General features: G+C 38.5%; 1 protein-coding gene across 1 annotated transcript in view; it reads right to left on the bottom strand.

The window, feature by feature from the left end:
- Positions 1-21,992, bottom strand: part of NKAIN3 (Na+/K+ transporting ATPase interacting 3) — a 205,971-nt gene that overhangs the window by 50,709 nt on the left and 133,270 nt on the right. The window lies entirely within an intron of this gene.

A 21,992-nucleotide genomic window follows, 5' to 3' on the forward strand; every position in this document is an offset into this window, starting at 1 on the left:
TATTTCCTTGGTTTCCGCCTCCCTTACTCAATGAAAGATGACCTGACGACGATCCACAATATAGTAGAGAAGAAAGTAAGAATAACAGTTTTCACACAGCACTTGCAAATGGTTGAATGTCACTGAAGCTTCAAAACTCGATACTAGGCAAATCTAGGCTCTCCTTTGAAATTCCCAGACTTTCAATCTTTCAGTGAACCTTTTCTATTTTTTTTTTTTTTTAGCCCGGTCACTCTGGTTTTTAACACCCTCTCTTCCTGTTCATGATGGTTTTTCTAAGGATTATCTCATACAGTGTTTACAGAATTAGCGACTGGCTATTCAGAATACCACTAACTACTGTGTTTGTGTGGAGGAATTAGTCTCAGTCTTTAAAGACTGGAACTATTTTCCCCTAATAAAGCCTGTTTTCATATTTTCAGTCCTCACAGCTTCACTGCAACAGAACTAAACAATATGGTACTTCACATGCAAACTTAGCCATGGAAATCCAGAACAAAGTCTTCAAGCTTCATGTTTGGGTACACAGCAGGTCAAACAGTCTGAGGGGGTCTCAGGGCACTTTCCCAAATTACTTTACATTGTTGTATTTCAAAATTTATTTAGTCTGGAAGCTCATCTTTGTCCAGATTTTTTGGCAGATGCCTTCAAATGCTTAGATATGGAGGGCAAATTGAGTACATAATTATTTATACATTTAAGAGGATTTATGTGTATTTTACAGAGTCTAAAATCTTTGCAATAAACATCGCCTGTTCTGCTGAGAAGCTTCTGTAGTCGCTATGATGCCAAAGCTTGCTTTCAGACTTTGTGTGGCCTCAGTGAAGTTGGCCCCGATAGGAGGACTGACAGCCAAGGAACATGCACAAAGGGGAAAGAGAGCACTTTGGGATATGGGAATAACAGAAGAAACTCTGTGAGACAGCACAATTAGCTTGAAAGCGAGTAGAATATGGTATTCTGTAATGAATGCCACGCTCCCAGCAGCATACAGGCTTACTGAGTGAAGAGCTTCTCTCCCTTTCATTATTGTTATGGTTATTATTGCTGTTGTAAAGAAACGGTACCTGAAAATTTATCAGGCTGATGTGCTATTTCCCTTTCATTAGTTGCTGTTATTACTTAATCTAAACTACAGTTATCACTTAAACTCTCAACATTTTTGAATGACATTGGAGAATGTATATGTGGTAAAATCTGTACACAAAGGAAAAAAACCACCATCCCTTCTTATTTAAACCAGTGGGAGTTTTGTGATATATTGCACCAGGGCCAGGATTTGATCCATTCTCTTTACTTCTTACAAAATCCTGCTGCTCATTTTGCTAACAACAGAGATATCTAAAAATAATTTCCCATTTTAGGAACTAGCTTCCTCCACTTTCCTTGTTAACTGCTTCCGTATCTCCTATCTGACAAGGGAGCGAGCGGGGTCATTTAAAAACTTTGGTTGTTTTCATTTACACAGAAAAAAGCAAAACATTTTGCTTTTCAGCATCCAGAGTCTTTGGCAATGGAGGCTGAAGTTACCCAGGCCCTTCTACCAACAACGAGGTGGGTTCCTCACCCTGAATCCCCCTTGGTGTCTCCTATTTGCCTGCGGCATGATCTGCTGCTCTTTTCTCAGCTATGCTGCTGGCACTGTTTGTGTGCACAGGCTGTAAGACTGGTGGTAGAAACATCCAAGCTTTTGAAAAAGGTGAAGTTTTGCTAATAAATAGCAAAGAAATATAGTTAAAGCATGCCAGCACAAGTATTTCCATCAGTAACGAGACAGCTGATCCGATGCTGAGCGAGAACATATTCGCAAATTGGTTTTCCCCCTCCGAAAGCAAGTTGGGGTCGCTGTGCCTGGAGAGGCTCTTCCCCCTTGGAAAGTTCTGCCATGTGAGGGCTGAGCTTCCCACTCCACACCACGCAAGCAGCGATAGAGCTTTCTTTACAAATTAAATGACCTATGATCTCAAATCATCTTCAGGCTTTTTTTTTTTTTCCCCATTTCTCTTTCTCTCTTTCTTTTTATTTATTAAAATATGAATGAAAATCACATTTTCCTCTGATGCTCTTTCATCATGACTTTGAATGAGTGTGAAATTTTCCCTGGAAATAAATGACTGTTCATTTTCCAAAAGATATTCAGATAATGAAAATGCTTTCATAAGTCATGTCTTTATAGATTTGATTGAGAGTCTATTTTCAAGTAGAAGGAAACGGTCACATTTATTTCCGAGTTCCCCAGATCAGGCATTATTTGTCCTCCATCTTCTTCAACTCTCTAATTATATGTTTTGTAATGTACTTATATCATGATACCTATTGTAAGTACTTTTAATCCAGTAGATTTATGTTTAGACCTATACTTTAATATCTCAGGTGGTGTATGCTTAGAATGGATATTGTACCTCTCTGCAAGGTAGCAGACTTTGCTTCTAGTTTTACCTACTGGATAAAAGCAGTTTGGATTTTATTTTTTTATTTTTTTGTCAATAAAAAAAAGGCAGGAGACAGCTGCTCAGTTTTACTGCTCTTGTCTCCACTAACATCCTCATTTGTTCTTGAGACGAATCATTTTCTTCCTTCCAATCAGAATCAGTGGTCAAATGGAAAATGTGAATGGCACATAACGAAGTAAATAAGGCACTATGTGAGGGGAAATTTGGTTGGTTAGAGCAGAGGTCTAGGATATAAGGACAATAATAGAGCTCTAAAAGTGCCATATGGTGACTAAAAGGCTCAATTTGTTTCACAAGCGCTGCATTACGCTAGATAAAAGACCTTTTATATCAGCTTCTTTATCTCTCGTCTTTGCAAATCGACCCTACTTTATTCTTTCACTCATTTACATATTTTTCTGTTGTTAATAGCAAATGTAAGAAAGCTCAAAATTGCCCAAGTTCCATGAAAAATCAGATTTATTCTTCAGAAGGTTGCAAATGTACGAATAGTCTTAGAACTAGAAAATACATCTATTACACTTTTGCCCAAGATAAATAGAGTAAAATACACTATATGGATAGAAATAGGACTTATCCATAAAATCAGAATTCACTAGCATACACCAGATGATTGTGTTAATCAGCTAGTCCATGAAATAAGTCATTTGTATATTTCATTTTTTGATTGACATAATATCAGTTTAATGTATACATACTAAAATATATGTTATCCGTATTTCAGTTTTAGAGAAAATAAGGCAAACGGGGTTTCAGGAAAAGAAATTAATATTTGGCTACAAAGAAAGCAAATTGCATTGGGGTGCTAATTATATACACCCCTAATTTGGCCAAACCAATGAGCTTTATATCTAAACAATTCAATTGTATGGGTTTTCATTTCTGTACAAATAATAAAAAGATACATAAAGCCAACATTTGACACAGAGTACTTGGTTTGAATCTTGCTTAAACTAGCATAAATCAAAGGCCAGTCAGCTAACGGCAGTAGAAATACAGCAACAGAAAATACGTGTGAAATGAGAATTAAGCCCATACTTTCCTTTTGGCATACCTTTTTTTCTTCCGAGACGTAGTATTATGTGCTGTTCTCTCAGCGCCAAAGACACTAGCTTTGCCAAGGGCATAAAAAGTATTGCCTGGCACACAATAAAAGAACTCATATTAATGCAGAATGACACTTTAGAGTAGGGATTGGTTTGCCATATACTCCTGAAAGACATAGTAAAGGATAATTGCTATTTTCATTAACTATCTCACTTGCAGAGTTACTTGCAGTGGTTTAGAAAGCAAGCAACTTGAACCAATCCCAAAGAAACACAGATAGCTGTCTCTCTGATACCCTGATAGCCAGAGGCAATATCCAGTTACTTCTGATAGACATGCAGTATCTTTTAATTGAATGCTAGCACTTCTTACACAGCCAAGCAAAAACCTTGGAAGTATACAGAACAAAAATGAAAACTGGCCAGGAAAACATTTTGAAATTGAAATACTCCACTGCAGTCAGTGTGACAAGATATTTATGGCTGTGAAAATGCTACATGAATCTGCACTCCTCACTTCAAATACTTTATTTTAAAAAGAAAAAGAAAAAAAAGGCATAACAGCATAACTATTACAGTTCATATTTCACTAAGGCTTCATTCAGTTTTATTTTCCATAATCCATATAAGAAATGCAGGTCAGTGACCATTAGCAGCAATGTATCTTAAGAACATTTAGAAATATGTGTGAGAAGCCTGACTGCAATAAAAACCAGTGTAGAGCGTAAGACTACAGCGTACTCTATTCTCGAGTATCCATTGTTCTGGAAAAAAGGTGAGGAGTCACTGGACAGACATTTAGCAGTGAAAGCCAGCTGAAGAAAAATAGAAAGAGGAGATGAAAGAGAAGGCAAAGAGAATGTCTTTTTGCTTCCCTTTAACCTTTCTCCCTGAGGTTCATTGCTTTAAAAAAAACCAAACCAAAACAAAACTAAAACAAAACAACAACATCAGGAAAACCTGAATCTGAATCTCCAGAAACATGCTCAGTGGAGAATCAAACAATGAGCTGTTATGGCCTGGGGAGTACGAGCTTCCCTACGCCATAAATAAATGAGTGCGTAAAGAGTCGTAGAGCTATGTATTTTTCATGAGAGAAAAGATGGACACTAGAATTTAATGAGAGGCTGACATTTTATAACAAGGAGATCATATTCTCCTCATAGTTACCTAAAAAAGGAGATTGTGAGAGCAGTATATGAGAAGAATAGAACAAAGAGCATACATAAGGATTTTGTTGTAAAAATGCCATTTTTAATACTTAAATACGTATTTATTTTATTCTGTATCCTCATATGCATCTGTTTTCTGGAAAGATCAAAATTTGGCCATTGGCCATTAGCCATTGTGCCTGAATATCGTATAGAAAGATATTTCTGACATATAATTTCAAAAAAAATGAAAACCTTGCACAATACCCATCCTTCTTTTGATATGCAGCCCAGTATTTTTAATGATTGCTTTACAATAAAAAGGTTTGCCTAGGATTTAGTTAAGTCTTGCTGCTTACATTCAAATATGGTTGCTGCCAATGTGCACTCAGTTTGTATGAGTGAACTATGCCACACAAAATTGGCGTTCCTGACTTTTAATTCTTATTAATAATTAAATTATAGCATGCTTTGAAAGGAAACCATTAACAATGGAGCAAGTAGGAACACACTGTAATTCATCCTTTTTGTTCTGGGGGACCTCTGGATAGCGATGCTCTGACCGAACAGGATCATTAAAAGAGCTGTATTTTCACTCTGTTTTCAGTGTTAAAAAAAAAAAAAAAAAGTATTAAAAGTCATCACCACCTTACTCTGTAGTTTCCTGTGATTACTTTCTGAACGCCTAACGCATATAACAGTGAGACTGTAGTACCCTCTTACATCAGAAATCTGATACAAAGTTTCCTGAAATCAATGAGAGGTATGGCACGTTACACTTATTATTATGGTAAGCAGAAAGCATGGGCGGCTAGACAGCCCATTGAGTATTTTCAAGTGTTCATTCAAACTCTGAACTTTAACTACTCTCTCTTTTCTCCTAATCAGGCAACTTTGAGTGTAATTATCTTGATACAGGAAAGGAGGAGGGTTGAGTAGAAACAATTAATACTTGCAAACCTTGTTTTGTCTGCTAGCAGTGGAGTTCAGCATCCTTCACTCCCTCATGGGGTCATTTAATTCTTGTTTAAACAGCTCCTGTCTCCTTATTTCTTCAGCTGTGACTGTTGGACCATTTCTCATAGTCATGGCTCTCAATATGACAATGGCTTTGCAATTTTCAGGCACCTGTTTCAGATTTCTTTTTCTTCAAGTTTTCTTTGCAAACATATTTCTTCTAGAGTTACTATCTAGTATGAACAGAATAATTTATCTTAGAGTGGACTAAAAATAACACTCCTACACAACTAATTTTAGAGGATTTTTTCTGTCAGCTCCTAACCCTCATAATGTATGCATTTATGTGGCTCTCCATGTCTCTGTTTTTTCTTTTGTTGTGTTAAAATACATTTACATTGATTGACCACATTTGAATTAAATAAGGAAACCCTGTGTTGAAGAGAAAATCAATCCTGTTTTAATTCTGAATGTACCACTTTGTGTGGAGGAGAAAAACATATCCCCAATTAAATATGTGCACGAAACCACACAGACAGAAATATAGGATGATCTTTCATAATCGTCTTCTTTAAATATGTATGTAATAAAAATGGGCCAGAGTTTTCACAGCCCTTATCAAGTAATGAGAGAAAGGAAAGGGATTCAAAAGGACCTACTGGAAAAGACAAGATGATTTCCATTTTTCTGCATCCCGTTTCTATATTTATGATGTTTTAACTCATTTTGCAGCTGTCCTATGATTACGTCTGGAATCCATATCTTATGCTTTTAGCAAGAGTCTAGCTTGTCTATTTTTATCAGGGGCTTTTAGAAGATGCTTATAATTTACTTCAGTGGGTGTAGATTGCCATTACCACTGAGCCTGGTTGAAAAAAAAAAAATTCCTGAATTCTAACTGACCATTTCTAATGAGAATATTATAACTCTGTATTCAGTAGTTTTGCATTCAGTATGTCTTTTGACAAGTTCCTAAGGAACTTGTTCATTGTGGGCTTTCCACTTAAAAAGCCACAAAAATTAAAGCATGTAAAAAGGATAAAAAAATAACAGCACTCATCATGAATCAGTTACAAGACTACAGGCTGGTCTAATCTTCCTATACATACCAGTGAATTTGGTTGCCCAGATACAATTTTAAGCTTTGTGTTTCTAACCCTCATTTTGGCTTTTACTCCCATGAGCATTTCACTGGTAACTAGAGCCACATAATTCAAGTTGATAAGTCTACGAACATAGTTAAGGATTATTTACATGAGCCAAGATTTCTAGGACTCAGTTTCCAGCTCCTCAATCCCATCTCATACCTTCCATTGTTGTCAGAGTCAGAGTCATCAGACTTATTTCAATAAAGCCTGAGTTTGCGTGTGCCTAACACGTATTCCAAGCGATGACAAAAAAGCATCTTCTTCTTCATTTCTTTCTCTGCAGTCCTGGATTACTTACCTCTTGAAGGAGCTCTGGGATACACTTTCTGTCAATATGTCTAAAAGGCAGTTGCCACAGTGCTGTATTGCTAAAGAGGAGATAAAATGTTACTCTTCAGAGCCAAGAGACCTCCTTTCTCCGAAAATAGCCTTTAAACCCAAATGCGCCGCTGAACCAAGATTTGTTAGGGCAAAGAAGCAGAAGATAAAAGCAGTGACGACTCTTCCCACATACATTGTGGAGAACCAAAGACATCTCGCTTGTTACTTAACTAAAATTCAAGATAAATAAAGAGAGGCTTTCAAAAGAAACAGCATAGACACTGCTGGCTACAGTAAAATGAATATTACATTTCTCCTTCTTTGTGGGAACTCTAAACATCACAGGCTCTTGCTTCACACCACTTTTTAGTCCTATCCTTGTCAAACAGACCTTGCATACCCTGCTGCTGCAATCCTACTGCTTTTCTCTGTAGTTTGGTGATATGATGGATTGATTCTTCTGTCAATGTTCAAAGACAGAGATAGGACATACATTCTTTTCTTTGTCCCGTATCAGTTCCTTTGTCTCTCATAAGGCCACCTATTTTATTTCCTCTAAAAAAATGTGTTCTCACCATGTTCTCTGCTCCACCCTCCCTCGTTGTTTGTGTCTCAGACCCTGCAATCGTGACATGGGCTGCTTCTTTGTGCCATCTTCAGTGTCTCAGTGTTACCCATTCTGTTACCTCCTCGCTCCTCCTCTTGTTCCCATGGCCTCTCCTAGTCCCCATACCTTTTCATTTCATTACTCATCCCCATCAGCTCCTGCAGTCTCTTGTATGATGTCCACAGTCACGGTTCTCAAACACAGCTCTTCATCCATGGTGTGACTCGTGTTATTTTACGTGTCTCTCTCTCTCAGTTTTCAGGAATGTTGACACTTCCAAAAGCAAAACTGCTGCACCTCTTCTGCAGAAGATACTGTCATATTCCTTTTTTTCAACTACCATATAATCTGAGTTTCTTTGATATAGAATATTAAAGTTGTTTTTTATTAGTCTCCTTTTCCTTCCTTTTATGTTCATATCAGTATTCTCACACACAAACTAATCTTCTTACTTCTCCCCTTATAACTGTTCTAAATTCCTCTGTTCTTCTCCACTGTTATCTAAAACCATGATATAGCTATGGTTTTATTTTTTCTTTGTGTCTTATCAGAACAACAAATCATCCTCTTTTTTTAGCCTTCTTGCTTTCAAAAATGAACTTACAACTATTTATAGCAACAAAACTGGAGGGCAGTATCTGGAAGGGCAAAGCATGCTCTGATAAGACCAAAATGAGTAATCTGCCACAGGACGGACAAGAGAAGGAAGCAAGGCCATGCTCATTAAAAATGCATGTTAATTCCCTAAGCCATGTTTCTCTTAGCCTTTCTTACACAGCCTAACCCTTTTACTGTTAGCTGGGACTTCTCAGAAAATAGATATTAACGAAGTCTTGCAGCAGTGATGAATAGAGACTAGTAAAGCCTTCAGCTCTCTGTGAAGAGAAAATGTCTTTTAGTGGCAGAAAATTAGACTTTTATTCTCTCCGGTCCAGAGGGAGCTTTCAGTTATGCAGTTAAACAAATGGCATCTACTTCTCTTCTCTCCATTTGTTCTGTTGGCAGTAGTCGTGCAGACTTTATCCTTGTGAGACTGTTAACATTATGCCATTTAAGATTAATTGAGCAAGGTTAGGAATTAAATTAATATGATTTCATTAATATTTGAACAGCGTGTTACAACTGCCTATAAGATTATTTATAGCTCTTTGTGCATCACCGTATCATTAATATATATTTTCTAAACAAAAAAACTATTCCAAATATGTTTGATATTGTGAATTAAAACACATACTACAGGGCGAATGCATGTAATGAACACATAATTATTAAAATAAATGCATTAGCTAATTATTTTGTTCATATTTAATTATTAAAATAAATGCATATGTGCATTAGCTAATTATTTTGTTCATATTTCCCAACTAGCAGCAGAATGAATCCATATGTGTGACACAAATTAGTCACACCATAAGTAAATTGACTTTGCTTCACCTTTCCAAGCAGCCTTAGAAAGTTAAAAAAAAAAAAAGAATATTTTTTACATGCTGAGAAATTCAATTACTCAAGCCCCAAACCCTAGACCTGTTTCTAGAAAAATGTACTAATCTTAAGTGAAGTCATAATTTTAGTTTTACTCTGTTGGTCCAAATACAGGCAGTTAGTTAGAGTACAGCTCAGAGAACTCCCCAGCACAGCAAACACCCAGACCAGTCAGTGCAGCGGTTCACATTTTATTCAGAGGAGAGATCAGATTAATTTGTTGGTGGTGTGGAAAAACAGATATGTAGTTTCCCAAATATGCACATTATGCTAAACTAGGAAAAGCTACGAACAGAAAAAAATCAAACAACATGGAACAAGGCAGCATTATGGGCAGGAACAAGAGCTTGAGATTCAAGTCGTGAAAAAAGCGGGTCAGCGCATTCTGAAAATAATAATCTAAAACATAACGTTTCTGCTGGAAATACTTGGAAAGCAATAATGCTGGGAGAGACCAAGGGGAGATACAGGGTAGTAAATTGGATGTGAGTCTGTGCTGGGAAAATGAAGGAAGCTGGGATGATTTTGAGCTGGCTACACATAAACAGTGCATGCTAGGACACCGATAGCCCCTTTCTACACAGCCCCAATAAAACCACATCTAGAATCTTCCATCTCAGTATGAGAAGATGCCAGCAGAGAGAAATTTTGAGGAAAATAAATAAATTGTGCATGTGAGAATTGGAGTTTTCACATGCAGAAAGATGAAAATAATGAAGAAACCTACCCAAGACTCTAAAAATGGGAATATAACACTTGACTCCTGAATTTACAGTTCTACACCTTTGTGCATAATTTAATTAAAATGTACTATTTTTCACAAGAGGAATTTCTGCTCAACACCTTCCAAGTAAAGCTACTTAAAGGGGAAAAATGAACATATTAACACAGATTTAAATTCAGCAGATTAACCCACTTTAGGTTCCTTTTCTTTAATTTTCATTTTCACTTGTTGGCCATTCTGAATTATTTAGGTGAAGTGTTGAAATAAAAGAATATCTATTTCAGGAGGTACAGAACTGAAGAGGAAACAATAAGTTTTTGCTCAAAGATATAACAATAGTAAGTAAATAGTATTTCTTTAGACTTTCTGCACTTCAGTGTGTTCTGAGCAAGTGGTCATGTTTTGCTCTTCTTGCAGCAGTAGCAACATTTCCCAGCTCTGGAGTATTAAATTGGAGAGTTATATCAGAATCTTTTAAATACATATATATTATATATGTACGTAAATAAAGATTAAAAAGATGAAAGAATCAGAAAATAGTTGTGATAATGAGATAGAATGAGAATCAGATTTTTTTCTCACGTTCAACAGTGGGAAATATAACTATCATTTAGAATTGGATTATATGTTTTGAAGCAGACTTCTTTGATGGATGTTGAACAGAAGAAGTACTATTTTTGCATCTGTGATTTAAATGGATTGTTAATTTTTATCTTTGCTTGTGAAAAAACCAGAGCAATGACAGAAAGAAGGCAGGAGGGCAGAGCCAAGCCAGGCACTACACCACCACCCAGAGCAAGACACAGGGCCACAAATTGCTCAGATTCATCATTATTCCATCTGAAAATCAGTGAGGTCGCACAGACAAATTAGGGCTGCCCAGTATTTCCTGATAGTTCCCATTTCCTCTGATCACTCATTCTCAAGGACAGTGAGCCAGTGAGTTGTCTGGTTTCCCCAAGTATCTTTCTTCGCTAAAGCCGAGAGATTTGCTGCAATTTATCGCCATGCCAGAACAAAATGTCAGATGGTTTTAACCAGCTGTTTGACTGACGAGCAATGCCTTGGGTTCGTTAGGGCAATGCAGGAGGTATTTGCAGACAGTGTGCTACTTCTTTATTGTTATTCCTTTTTCAAATTAAAGAAAATGTCAACTAGGCAAAGTTGGCCAGTTAGAAGTGCTGGCAAAAAAAAAATAAATCCCAAACCTGATTAAGATCTAGCATGTACAGGATTTAACATTAATGGCAAAAAAAGTCCATGGTCTGAAATACAGGTACTGTATATAAATATCTCTGTCTTGGATAATTATAACTAAAAAAGTACTGCTCGATATCTCAAAGAAATAAGAGGGGATTAATGATAAAAAAAAGCAGGTATTTCATTTCATCCTAGACCCTTTCTGGAGCTTTTGTTAGCAATAATGACTTCTGAAGCAAACTAATTACCTGATCAGAGACCTACCACTAAAAACGCCCAAAGCAAGGGTGACTTTAAAGGTTTTGCTAAATGCAATTCTGGTAGATTTTCAAGGCTGTCACATTTTGAATTTGATACTTTTGATTGTTTCGATTCCATCAAAGATGTTCAACTGGGAAAAAGAAGTCTTGTGAGAAATGCATGAATGATCTCACAGAAAAAAAGATGTTTTATGGAAATGAGAGCAGTGTTTTTGAGAACGCAGAGGTGCTCAACACTCAGGGGTATCTTTCTCCCTCTGTTTCACCAGTGTTTTAGTGGGTCTCTTCACAAAATGTTCCCGCACACAATTGCTTTGGCAGTGTATTTTAGGCAGTAACCTCTTAAATTTTTCCACAAGGCATTGCCAGGACTCACCTGCGCACCCACTGTGTTGCTTTTTTGAGATTTTTCTAAGTAGAAACCTTTGGTGCTCGCCTGTTTTCTCCCTGTACAACCTCATGCTCACAGTCCTTTAACTTCTGAAGGGAGCTGAATCAACCCGGGAATGACGGCTGCCCTTTAGAGAGGATGGCTAGCATGGAAATTGAGTGTAGTAATGTATGTGACAGCAAGTCAAAGGATGAGAAAGATTGGTAGGAGGAGATGCCAAACAGGCAAGTGAAGCCTTGTGCAAGCAATGGGATAACTGGGAGGGTGCACAGTTGAACTGGGATGCAGTTCAAGAGCTTTTTGAATGCAGTGTCAAACACCTCTTGAGATTAAGGTCAGAATCAGCCTCAGAATTTCCTTTGTTGTTTTTTTTTTATTTTTTTTTTTTTTTTTTTTTTTTTTTGTTGGCTGAAATTAACAGGTCATTTTACCAAACTGACCAAAACAAAGAACAGTTTTACTTTTTAAGGATGTGTATCACAGGTTTCAGACATTTGCAAATATAGCAGCAGACGCTGCCTACGGCTGCTGCTGCTGCTACATGGTGTATCTTGATTTAATCTGAACAAAATAAGTCTTTTCAAATACATCTGATGATTATTCAAACAGAATTATGCACACTAAAAATTTCTGCTAATGTATTTTACATAGGGAAATGCATTTTCAGCATATATGTTTTTTTTTCCCAGAAAGCAATTTTCCAAATTGATCTTTGAAAAAGATCTCATCCCAAATTAAGCTAAGAAAAGTCCTAATAACTTTTAAACTATTCCTCATTTACAGAACAGAGATTAATCAATTGAAATGAGTAAAGAAAACTTTGAAAGTAAGATTATGCAAATATTTTTATGAATTTAAGTTTTGTCAACATTTTACAGCCAACTTCACTTGCAAACTATAGTTCATAATCAGCATAAAACTTGGTAGTTTAGCCAAAAAAGGGAGCAAGAGTTTGCCAACTAAGCCAAATTATGCCCTGTAGCAAACCAAAAACTTAAAGTGTGATTACTTACTGTTGTAGCAAAGCACAATTTGAACTGATTTTAAGAAAATTATTTTCCCACTTTTAAATACCTTTCCCTAGAATTCCTAAGTAACTATATAAATGTATACATTCATAAATATATATTTACAATATATATAATATGTTTATTATTTTATAATTATAATATGTCATATATACTGTCCCTCTAAGGGCTCATTTAATTCAACCACAAAAACAAAGCGAGAAGGAAATACTAAAACTGCTGAGAACTTATGTTCTCATTCATATTAACCATTCAGGTTAATATGAATTTTTTCCTTTGCATATTTTGGGAGTGGACAGCAGTTACTCCATGGAGCCAACTGGATTAAGCAGTGAATCAAAGCCAGAGAAAGGGCAGCAGTGTATCATAGCTGCAAAAACATTCCTGCAAAAATTTTCTCTTCCACAAAAAACAATATTTACGAACATAAAGTTACACTGCAAATAGTGTCTTATGAAAATATTAATCTATTTACATTGCTTCTTCTTTTCTGAAGATATATATCAACTTGCAAATCACATGCAGATTGTACAGTCCTGTGAGTATTTTGAACACAGCAAAGCTAGGATACAGGTCAGCAAGGTGCAATACCCCTCTCATTTTTTCTGGCTTGTAAAAGCATTTTACAATGAGGTAATAAGGCAGAAAAAACGTAAATGTAAGAAAAGTGCCTGCATGCATGTGAATCACGCTTTCAGATAGCGCCAGTATAATGAGATTAGTTCAAACTGGGATCATTTCCCAGCCTCATTTCAACCTGCAGCTCTTCCTCAGACACTGGTCTCGCAGGTTCATTTGAAGCATGTGGGTGCTCAATTAAGACTTTTTTATGATGCCTATTAAATTATACAAGGTGGTCTAATGCTCAAACCTGTAACGCACTCATTAGTGTGGTGTTATAATGGCAAGCAAGCTTGATTGCCAAAGCAGAGGCTGAGCAGCTCGTTCGTGTTTTCTGAATGAAACTGATTTTAATTGCCTGCCACCTTACCCTCTGTGCCATGGCAATGCCTCGTCCCAACAAACCGTCTCAAAGGCTCTTCCAGCTCTGCCCACCCTTTCATCTTCCTTTCAGCAACAGCCTCGTCAAGAGGACTCAGGACATAGGACTGTGGTTAACCGAGGAAAGGCGAGCACTCCAAAGAGCTCCCGGAGGAAGACAGCTGCTCATACGGACAAGAAGATGAGCACAGCTTTGTGCTCTGCTCATCAATGGTGCTGCATCCCTGACAGCGTGTTTGACTCTCAGATCACAAATAGCCACAGCTTGACTTAATTTCCTTAACGTGCTCACAAGTCTCTCTGTTGCTGCTTTCCAAGGCTGCTGTGTTTCCAGCAGCCTGGAAGCTGCTCTGAGCTTCTTATTTAATTCAATGTTTCTCTCAAGCCCTTGTGTCCAAAGGGAACATCAATTACTCCAAATCAGAGACTGATAGCTTACATGAAACACATTTGTGAGTCCCACATCTCTGACTTGCACCCCACCTTTGCTCGCCACCAGCCCTACTGTTCCTCGCCTTTTCTTTCCATTTCTACCTGTCTCACAACCACCTGTAACTCAGCAGCGAGCCAGAGAAGAGATTGATCGTGACTGACAGTGTGAGCACGGTGACACACTGTGTGACAAGTGTATGTCAACACCGATGAGAGAGAGGTTGTAGGACTAAACCAGTTAGTTAGTAAGAGAGTAATGGCTGCACAGCCCAGGGCTGGGGAAGGGATGACACCGGCAGTGCCTCGCCAGGGAAGAAAATCCCCCAAGAGATGCCTGTGGGTGAGGCCACGTCCCCTCTCCCCACATTCGGTGACATGTTTGTTGTGCAGTTACTTCACTGATTTTGATGAGCTCCCCTCCACAGGCAGGTGATGCTCAAATGGCAAAATGTGTCCTCATGGAGCAATCGCCCTGGGGTAGCAGGGAAACTGCGACCAGCGGGCGGGAGGAATATTCCTGCTTCTAATCCACAGTGCAATTTCAGCCTACATTAGACTGGTGCATAACACATTTAAGACAAATATTTACTAAGGGATGACTAATTTAGTAGTACTGACATATCCCTTACTGGCTCACAACTGTTTCTATTCCCACATTGACCTCCTTAAGAGAGAATCTATACCGTCTGCATATTTCATTTACAGCAAACGTAATTGAAAAATCATTTTGCCTCTGGCGGCTATGTAGAATATGGGAAAAAGGCATTTTCTAGGATTGCTACACAATGCTTACTTCATTTTAAGGACTCTCTGAATGGAGAGAGTGACTTTTAGCGATTCCCTCAGTAGCAAAGTAATACAGGAGGCAAGATAATATCTGTTATCAGATCAGGTCCAGACATGAAGAAGGAATCATGTACCCAGAATCTTGTTTGTTCTTACCAACTATAACACTGTTTCCTGACTTTTGTACCACCTTTGTAGGTGCCTGGAGAAGAGCATCACAGATGCCAGCAGAGAGATATGATCAAAGTTCAGACTAGCAAGACAGAAGGCGGCCAGCTGTACTGAGGTTCTGTGGTCACACCGTAAGAGCAGAAGCAACCCATGAAGAAATAAGGTAATTTTATCTAAGATTTAAATGAGGCTCACTGGTCAACTCTTTTTTATCATGTAGTTGGTGAAATTTTTAAATGATGCATTTTGGGAATTTAGCACAGGTATGAGGTAAGATGACATCAGCAGTTAAAGTCTACCTTAGGTACCATGTTCTCTGCTGGGCAACACACTTCAGGAAATATTGCAGAGAATCCAGAGGGCAATGACAATGATCACAGGCTTGGCAAGAGTGACCTAAAGTCACAACCAGAAAAATTAATACCACTAATCTGGAGTAGAAAAGAATATTGTAACCAGCAGCATGTATGATAATAGTTTTCAAATATGTGAAAAAAAAATATCTAGAGAGAAATGTAATCAATTTTTTCCCTTGTTCACTGAATGAAAAATGTGGGGAAAAATGCTCTTCATTTTTAGCAAAGAGAATTTAGATTGGAAAACTTTCTAGTTATGAGAATTGTTAATGAGGAAGACTGGAAAAGCCGGCATGGTCAGACTTTGCAGAACAGCTTGTATGAACATCTATAAAAGATGGCAAAGATTACTTGATCTTGCCCCTGTGCAGAAAGTGAGACCTGATGATCTCCTGGAATACCATGGAACCTTTTTCAGATATTCAGTGATTTCTTAATAAACAAGTATTACATGCACTAAAGTGAGCATTGCAAGCAGTAGAATTTTTTAGCAAACATATGTGATGCCGAGCCATATTAATAAGCATTGCAGATTAGAAAAAGGATAAACCGAGAGCATGTTTTTGTTTCCAGGGCCATATGTCCAGGTCAGTTGTTTGCTTACCCATTATCCCCAGCAGCTATGTCTGCAGTAAATTAACCATGTAGGCTACTTTCTCATAGGAAAAAGATACAAAGAGGGTAATAAGTCAATGTCCAATCATTTATTTTTCTTAGATATCGCATAAATATTTCTAAGGCTTTCCAGAGTCCTGGGAGCTTGAGGAATGGTTTCCCACATATGTCTTTCTGTGAAATGCAATAATGTGTGTTAGCAAGCTAAAAGCGAAGTGTGTGTGTATGTGGTGTATGATAACAGGAGGAAAGAACTAAGAAATTCCTTATGGGCTGTAGGTTAGCTAAGGCAGGTGCTGGTAATTGCCTATACGTCTCCATGAACTACTGATGGGTGGGTCGATATCAGTTGTGGAAAGGTTCAAAGCAAAGCTAATAATTCCTTGTGCATGTCTCAAAGTTGTTTCTTTGGAGATGTCTTTCAAAAAAGGCACTGAAGAGGTCTTTGCAGAAAGGCAACAAGAAATCTAGGCAATGGTGGTTACTGCTATTTACTCCAGAACTAGTGCAGGAGAGGAAGGTAGACTAGATGATCTCCAGAGGTCCCTTCCAACCCTGACCATTCTGTGATCCTGTGAAATGTCGGCAGGAGGATGAGGAGAATTTTCTGGCAGTGCCTGGCAATGTGGGCTTTGTGCCGGAAGCAGAGACAAGACGGGGCACTGGCAGTGTTCATTTTCATACCTGAAAACCAACATGCAGTGGGTAACTTTTAATACTTCACATCAGCTCATTAAGGAGAGTCCTTAAATACAACCACAAGATAACTCCCTCCTTTGCCAGTTTTTCTTTTCTGTCTGTTGCCATAAATGCTCTTTTTTCCTTGAATGTTATTCTTGGCAGACCATGAAGTGCCCTCACCCTGGGCAGGGAGAAAAAGGACCAAAAAAAAAGTCCTACATAGGGGTTGAGAAGAAAAGCACTAAGCACTGGCTGTGTAGCATGCTTAGGAAGGGGGGACATCTAGGTATTTGTATATTTTTTAATACCTGTCACACTTTGAAGCAGTAGGTAGTAGGAGGGTAAAAGAAAAGAGACTGAAAGCTCAGGAGGACAGAAAGGTGATTAGAATGGTGGTAATGCCATCGCACTCACAAATCAACACTTTAAGCCTTTCTTATAATCATATTAATATCACACTGTGCAGACTGAATATAGTCTCCTCTTATCCAACAGATGTGCGATAGCTCCTCACACAAGTTTCAGACAGTATGAAGTCTCCCAGAGGCCCTATCCTTTTGCTAGCACTCCTCCAACCTGCCACAGGCTCCTCTGCTGTTGCTGCCTTCCATCCCAAGTTTTTATTCTGCTTGTGGACCTGCTGGTCAATCCTGCTGAGTGACTGTTAATCACTCAGAGGGACCTGTACTAACTCTCTCTTCAGAGGGTTTTTGCAGGGACCAGCAATCCTAATGTGAGACTACCCTGAAATATCTGCATGCCCAACGGGCTGGAGCAGCAAGGGGTGACATCCAGCTGCAAAGCCACATTTCATCAAGGAGTACACACTGGGCTGGGGTGGCACAGACAAGCAGGCTGGCAAGACAGGTGCTGAGGGACTCCCATGAGAAGGCACGGTCATTGCATGTCACTTCTTCTGGGGGAGGAAGCATGTAGCCTTGTTAACAAGAAGGGCAAACCAGCAGTTTCCAAAGGAAGTGTGATAATGCTCATGAAGATGACATACTGTACCCAGGCACAGAAATGACTTGTGAAGGAAAAAGATGTCAATAAAAATCAATACTAGTTCGCCCACAAGAAATCTGAAGTTCAGGGATATCCTCATACCCACAAGAAATATTCCTTTTTACTCTCCGAGAGAATCAAAGGTTCCAGCACTTGATTTTAATATTCCTCTTCTCTATTAGAATCATGTTTGTATAACTAGAGAACAGGGCTTAAAACCCACAGCTGAATGACCCATTTCCAGCTGCTAGTTATTTATAATTAGTACAATCAAAAAATTGTGCAGGCAACGACTGCCTAAAATTTATTTGTGTGGAAGATTTCCTGAATAACTTCCTGTAACAAAATCACAAAAATCACAGTCTATTCACATAAGATTTATGAATGAATGTGGGAAAAAATTATTTGTAAGTATTTGCGGCTAGTCGTTGTCCCCTCTAAATATTCTCTCCAGTTTGACAGATCCAGGCTGTGACTGCACAATCACAGATATTAGTGGTAGGAAAGAACCAGAAAATCCTCTTCTCTGTCTGAATACTGTTGTCCTCTCTCTTCATGATAAATTTCCCAACAAAAAGCCACGAAGAATTTCTACAGTGTCTACGCATTCATTTGATGCTTTGTACTTGGTTGGTCTCAAAATCTTCAACATTGCTTTCAGCATGTCTGCTCAGCTGAAACTGTGTTAATGACAGTAGTTTTTTCACTGCCTACTGATACTGATGCTTTCTTTGAAGGCTCCTTGCTCATTTAAATCTTTGCCTGGTAGTTAAAAAGCAGTAGTACATGCCTGTGTGACAGGCACTGGTGTTCTGTCTGCATCGTCCCATGTGTCTCCCTTTGGCTGTTGTAAATCATAAGTCACAGACAAGGCACTACTAAAACTTGAGTGAACTTTTAGTTCTGAGAAACTCAAAATGCCAATTAGTAAATGACAGTCAGATGCAATGTGTTCCTGCTTATTCTGGATTGTAACTTCTAAAAAAAATTGGTCTCAGTGTCCAAACGAGCTTTTTTTTTTTGCCACTAAATTATCCTGAAGAAGCTCTGGAAAGTCTCCGATTACCACTGACCATGTCTTGTGTCTGTATGACAGTAGCCCAACATCAGGCAAACAAACTGGTGAAAGCGGTGACCTGCTCTCTTAAACAGACTACATATTTTCAGATACGTATCACTGGATAAAGCCTAAGCACAGAACACCTGCTCACCACAGAAAAGAGAGAGGAAACAGTAGAAGGGAAAAACCACCTTATTGTATTACATGATGTGGTGCATACAAGGAGTCTGACCACCGCTATGCGGCAGACCCTTCTTCTAGGGGTGCCTTATTTTACTCATTGGCAGATGATGGTGTTCCTGTTGCTAAGCACTCGCAGTGTGCTTACCTGTGTGGACAAGTACAAAAAGAATCCCTCAGCCAACACATTTACATCAAAGAGTTTGATCTGGAAGGTGCTCAGTACCTTCTGAAGATCTTCTGCATTTTTTTCAGAATCAGACAGAGGGGAGAAAAGTTACCAAAGACACTACAAAGGAAAAAAAGAATGATAAAGATAGTGTAATTTGCCCTAGATTTTACAGTACACGTCACCTGAGCGGCAACTAGCAATTCTTCTGAGCCTCTGCATCCTTTTTTTTCCTTAAAAACACCAATTAGTCCTAATATAAGCACCTATGAAATAGCCCAGTGTCAATTACTGTCTACATAAATGCATAGAAGAATAAAGTTAAGAGAATTGGGGTATTTCAAAATTGGTACTTAATTAGTAATGCCCTTTTACTTGAGTTCAGACACACTAACTGTAGCTAACACTTAACCCAGAAATGTCAGGCTAGATTAGGCATGCATGGCAGTTCAGGTACTGATATGGAAAGGTGCTTAACACTAACCGTGAAGGATGGATCAAAATGTGTACAAGAAACAGAACATCTGTGCTTTCACATAGGATGTGAATGTACTGTTTAGAGTCAGTTTATATGTCTTCTCTGAAGAGCAGAACTAACATTAGAAGTGGAGAATTTCCTCTCTCCTTTTAACACTTAGCCTCTTCATACATTTTTCACTTTTCTGCCCTCTCTGTTGAGCCTTGCTTACCTTGCCTCCTCACACAACATCAGCAAAAGCATGAGATCAGAAAGCAATGCCTTTCGGTCACTCCTGGAGGAGCTGCTTTAAGTGAAAGGTTTGCTGGGCCTTTGCAACTCAGCTACAGGGACAGTGCAAGGCAGCTCTGAGGGCTGGAGCCTGCTCTTCATCAACAGAATCATCAGAGAAGAAATATGGCATATTTAAGAGAAGTTACTGAAACAAGACTCCACCAGATTTCTGTGTAGTCAGAGAAAAAAAATACTGAATTTTTAAGACTCTCCTTCGTCTCTTCCTCCCAGCAGACTTCAAACTCCTGTCCTACAACAAGGATCTCCTCATTTTTTCTAATTGGCAGGGTGGAGCATTTTATCTTGTTCTCATTCTCAGAAAAGGTTGGATAGTTGAGTTAAATTAGCCTCAGGCATTAGCATACTGGGGAAAGTTTTAGGCAGAATGTTTCAAGTGTGATAGAATTATATGCTAGTGGAAAACGTTTTATAAAGCTATGCAACCACAATGACAATGACCACCAGGGCTGTGTCTAAACTAGCAAGGAGTTCAGACCAATGGGCACAGAACTGTACAGTCAAACAGTTGGACATGAGAACCTCATATTCACACTATGCAAATGTCAGGTTCTTCTATTTTTGTTTGACTTTAGCTTTTGGATTGGCTCTAGTCTGATCCCATCAGCTGAATGCCCGTTTGAGGCTCTCACGACTGATGTGACCTCCAGGAGCTCATCTTCCAGTTCAGTTTCATGCAGAGAGAATCCAGCTCACATGCTTGGAGGTCTCTCCTTGGTGTGATCCACAGCACAGGAAGCTGGCATGGCTGATTAAAGTGCTGTAAAAGCCAAGTCTCATCAGAAATGAAACACCAGTGTAAATGCACGCTATCAATACTAAGCATAGTATTGCAAGAACTGTAACAAGGTTATGCATGAAATGTTAGCCTGTTCCCATGGGTTCTAGACACCTTAACTTTCTGTTTGCTTGTGTAAGGGCTCACCTGGCATCTCTCGTGCTCAGAATTAGAGGTTCTGATTTCAACACACAACCTGACTTAATGACATTCGCCTAAGTCCACTCTTCAGAGCAGAACATATGTGACACGACTGATCAACAGCAGAGAGAAATGTCAAAACAGGAACATAAATTACTTCACCGTCAGTTTAGAACAACTGAGAAATGAAAAAAAAAAAAAAGTCTTTAAGTTGATAGATAGAAGAAAAGTAGGAAGGGAGCAAGTTTCTTGTTTTACAAAGAGAGTAGATTGCAGTCTATTTCATGACTAAAGGTGAATCATGAAAGAGGTAGATGAGGGAAACATGGGAATTACTCTCAGCTTAAAGATATTAACATTAAATTTGAACTGAGCATAGACTTGCTCATGTGATAGTATCAGAAACCAAATGAGTTACCCATTTCAGGAACAGGGCAGCTTTGCAGACCATAAGGCTCACCGAGCTGGCAGTTGGCATTCCTAAAGCCATTGCACCTGTAAAAATCCAACCAATAAAGTCCAATTTGATTCTCCTGCATTTACTTTAATTTGTCTCCATTCCTTTCCACTAGGATTATTGCTCAGTCTGAACTACTCATTTAACAGCTACTAATCCACAGAGCCCAGCTGATGGTGCCTCAGGTCAAAGAGCAAAGCAGCTCCTACCTTACACCCTCTCCAACCCCAACATATGCTGCCTGTACTGGCTTTGAGAATTATGTGGTCATAGACTAGTTCCTCCTGAATTACGCCCCAAAATATTGTCAGTAACTGTCTAGAGAGTACACATATGTGATGTAGAGCCATGCTGTTAGATGTATTAAGTAGTAACCAAAAACATTAGGTTTTACTTTGAACTAACATGGTGCACATTATAAAATCTCCACATGCTGGAAGAAAGAGTAAATCCTCTGTGGTTTACTCATAAATATTTATAGGATTATTCAGTCCATTGTGTAGTGAATAACCAAACACATTCTGATGTAAACCAGCCCAGCTCCTCTGTTTATATAGTCTATCTGACAGAACACAATTACAAAACACGTTTTTCTTTTTTAAATTTCTACTTGAGCTCCTTG

This window comes from Charadrius vociferus, unplaced genomic scaffold (assembly GCF_000708025.1).
Source record: "Charadrius vociferus isolate BGI_N301 unplaced genomic scaffold, ASM70802v2 scaffold167, whole genome shotgun sequence".
In the NCBI taxonomy this organism is placed as follows: Eukaryota; Metazoa; Chordata; class Aves; order Charadriiformes; family Charadriidae; genus Charadrius; species Charadrius vociferus.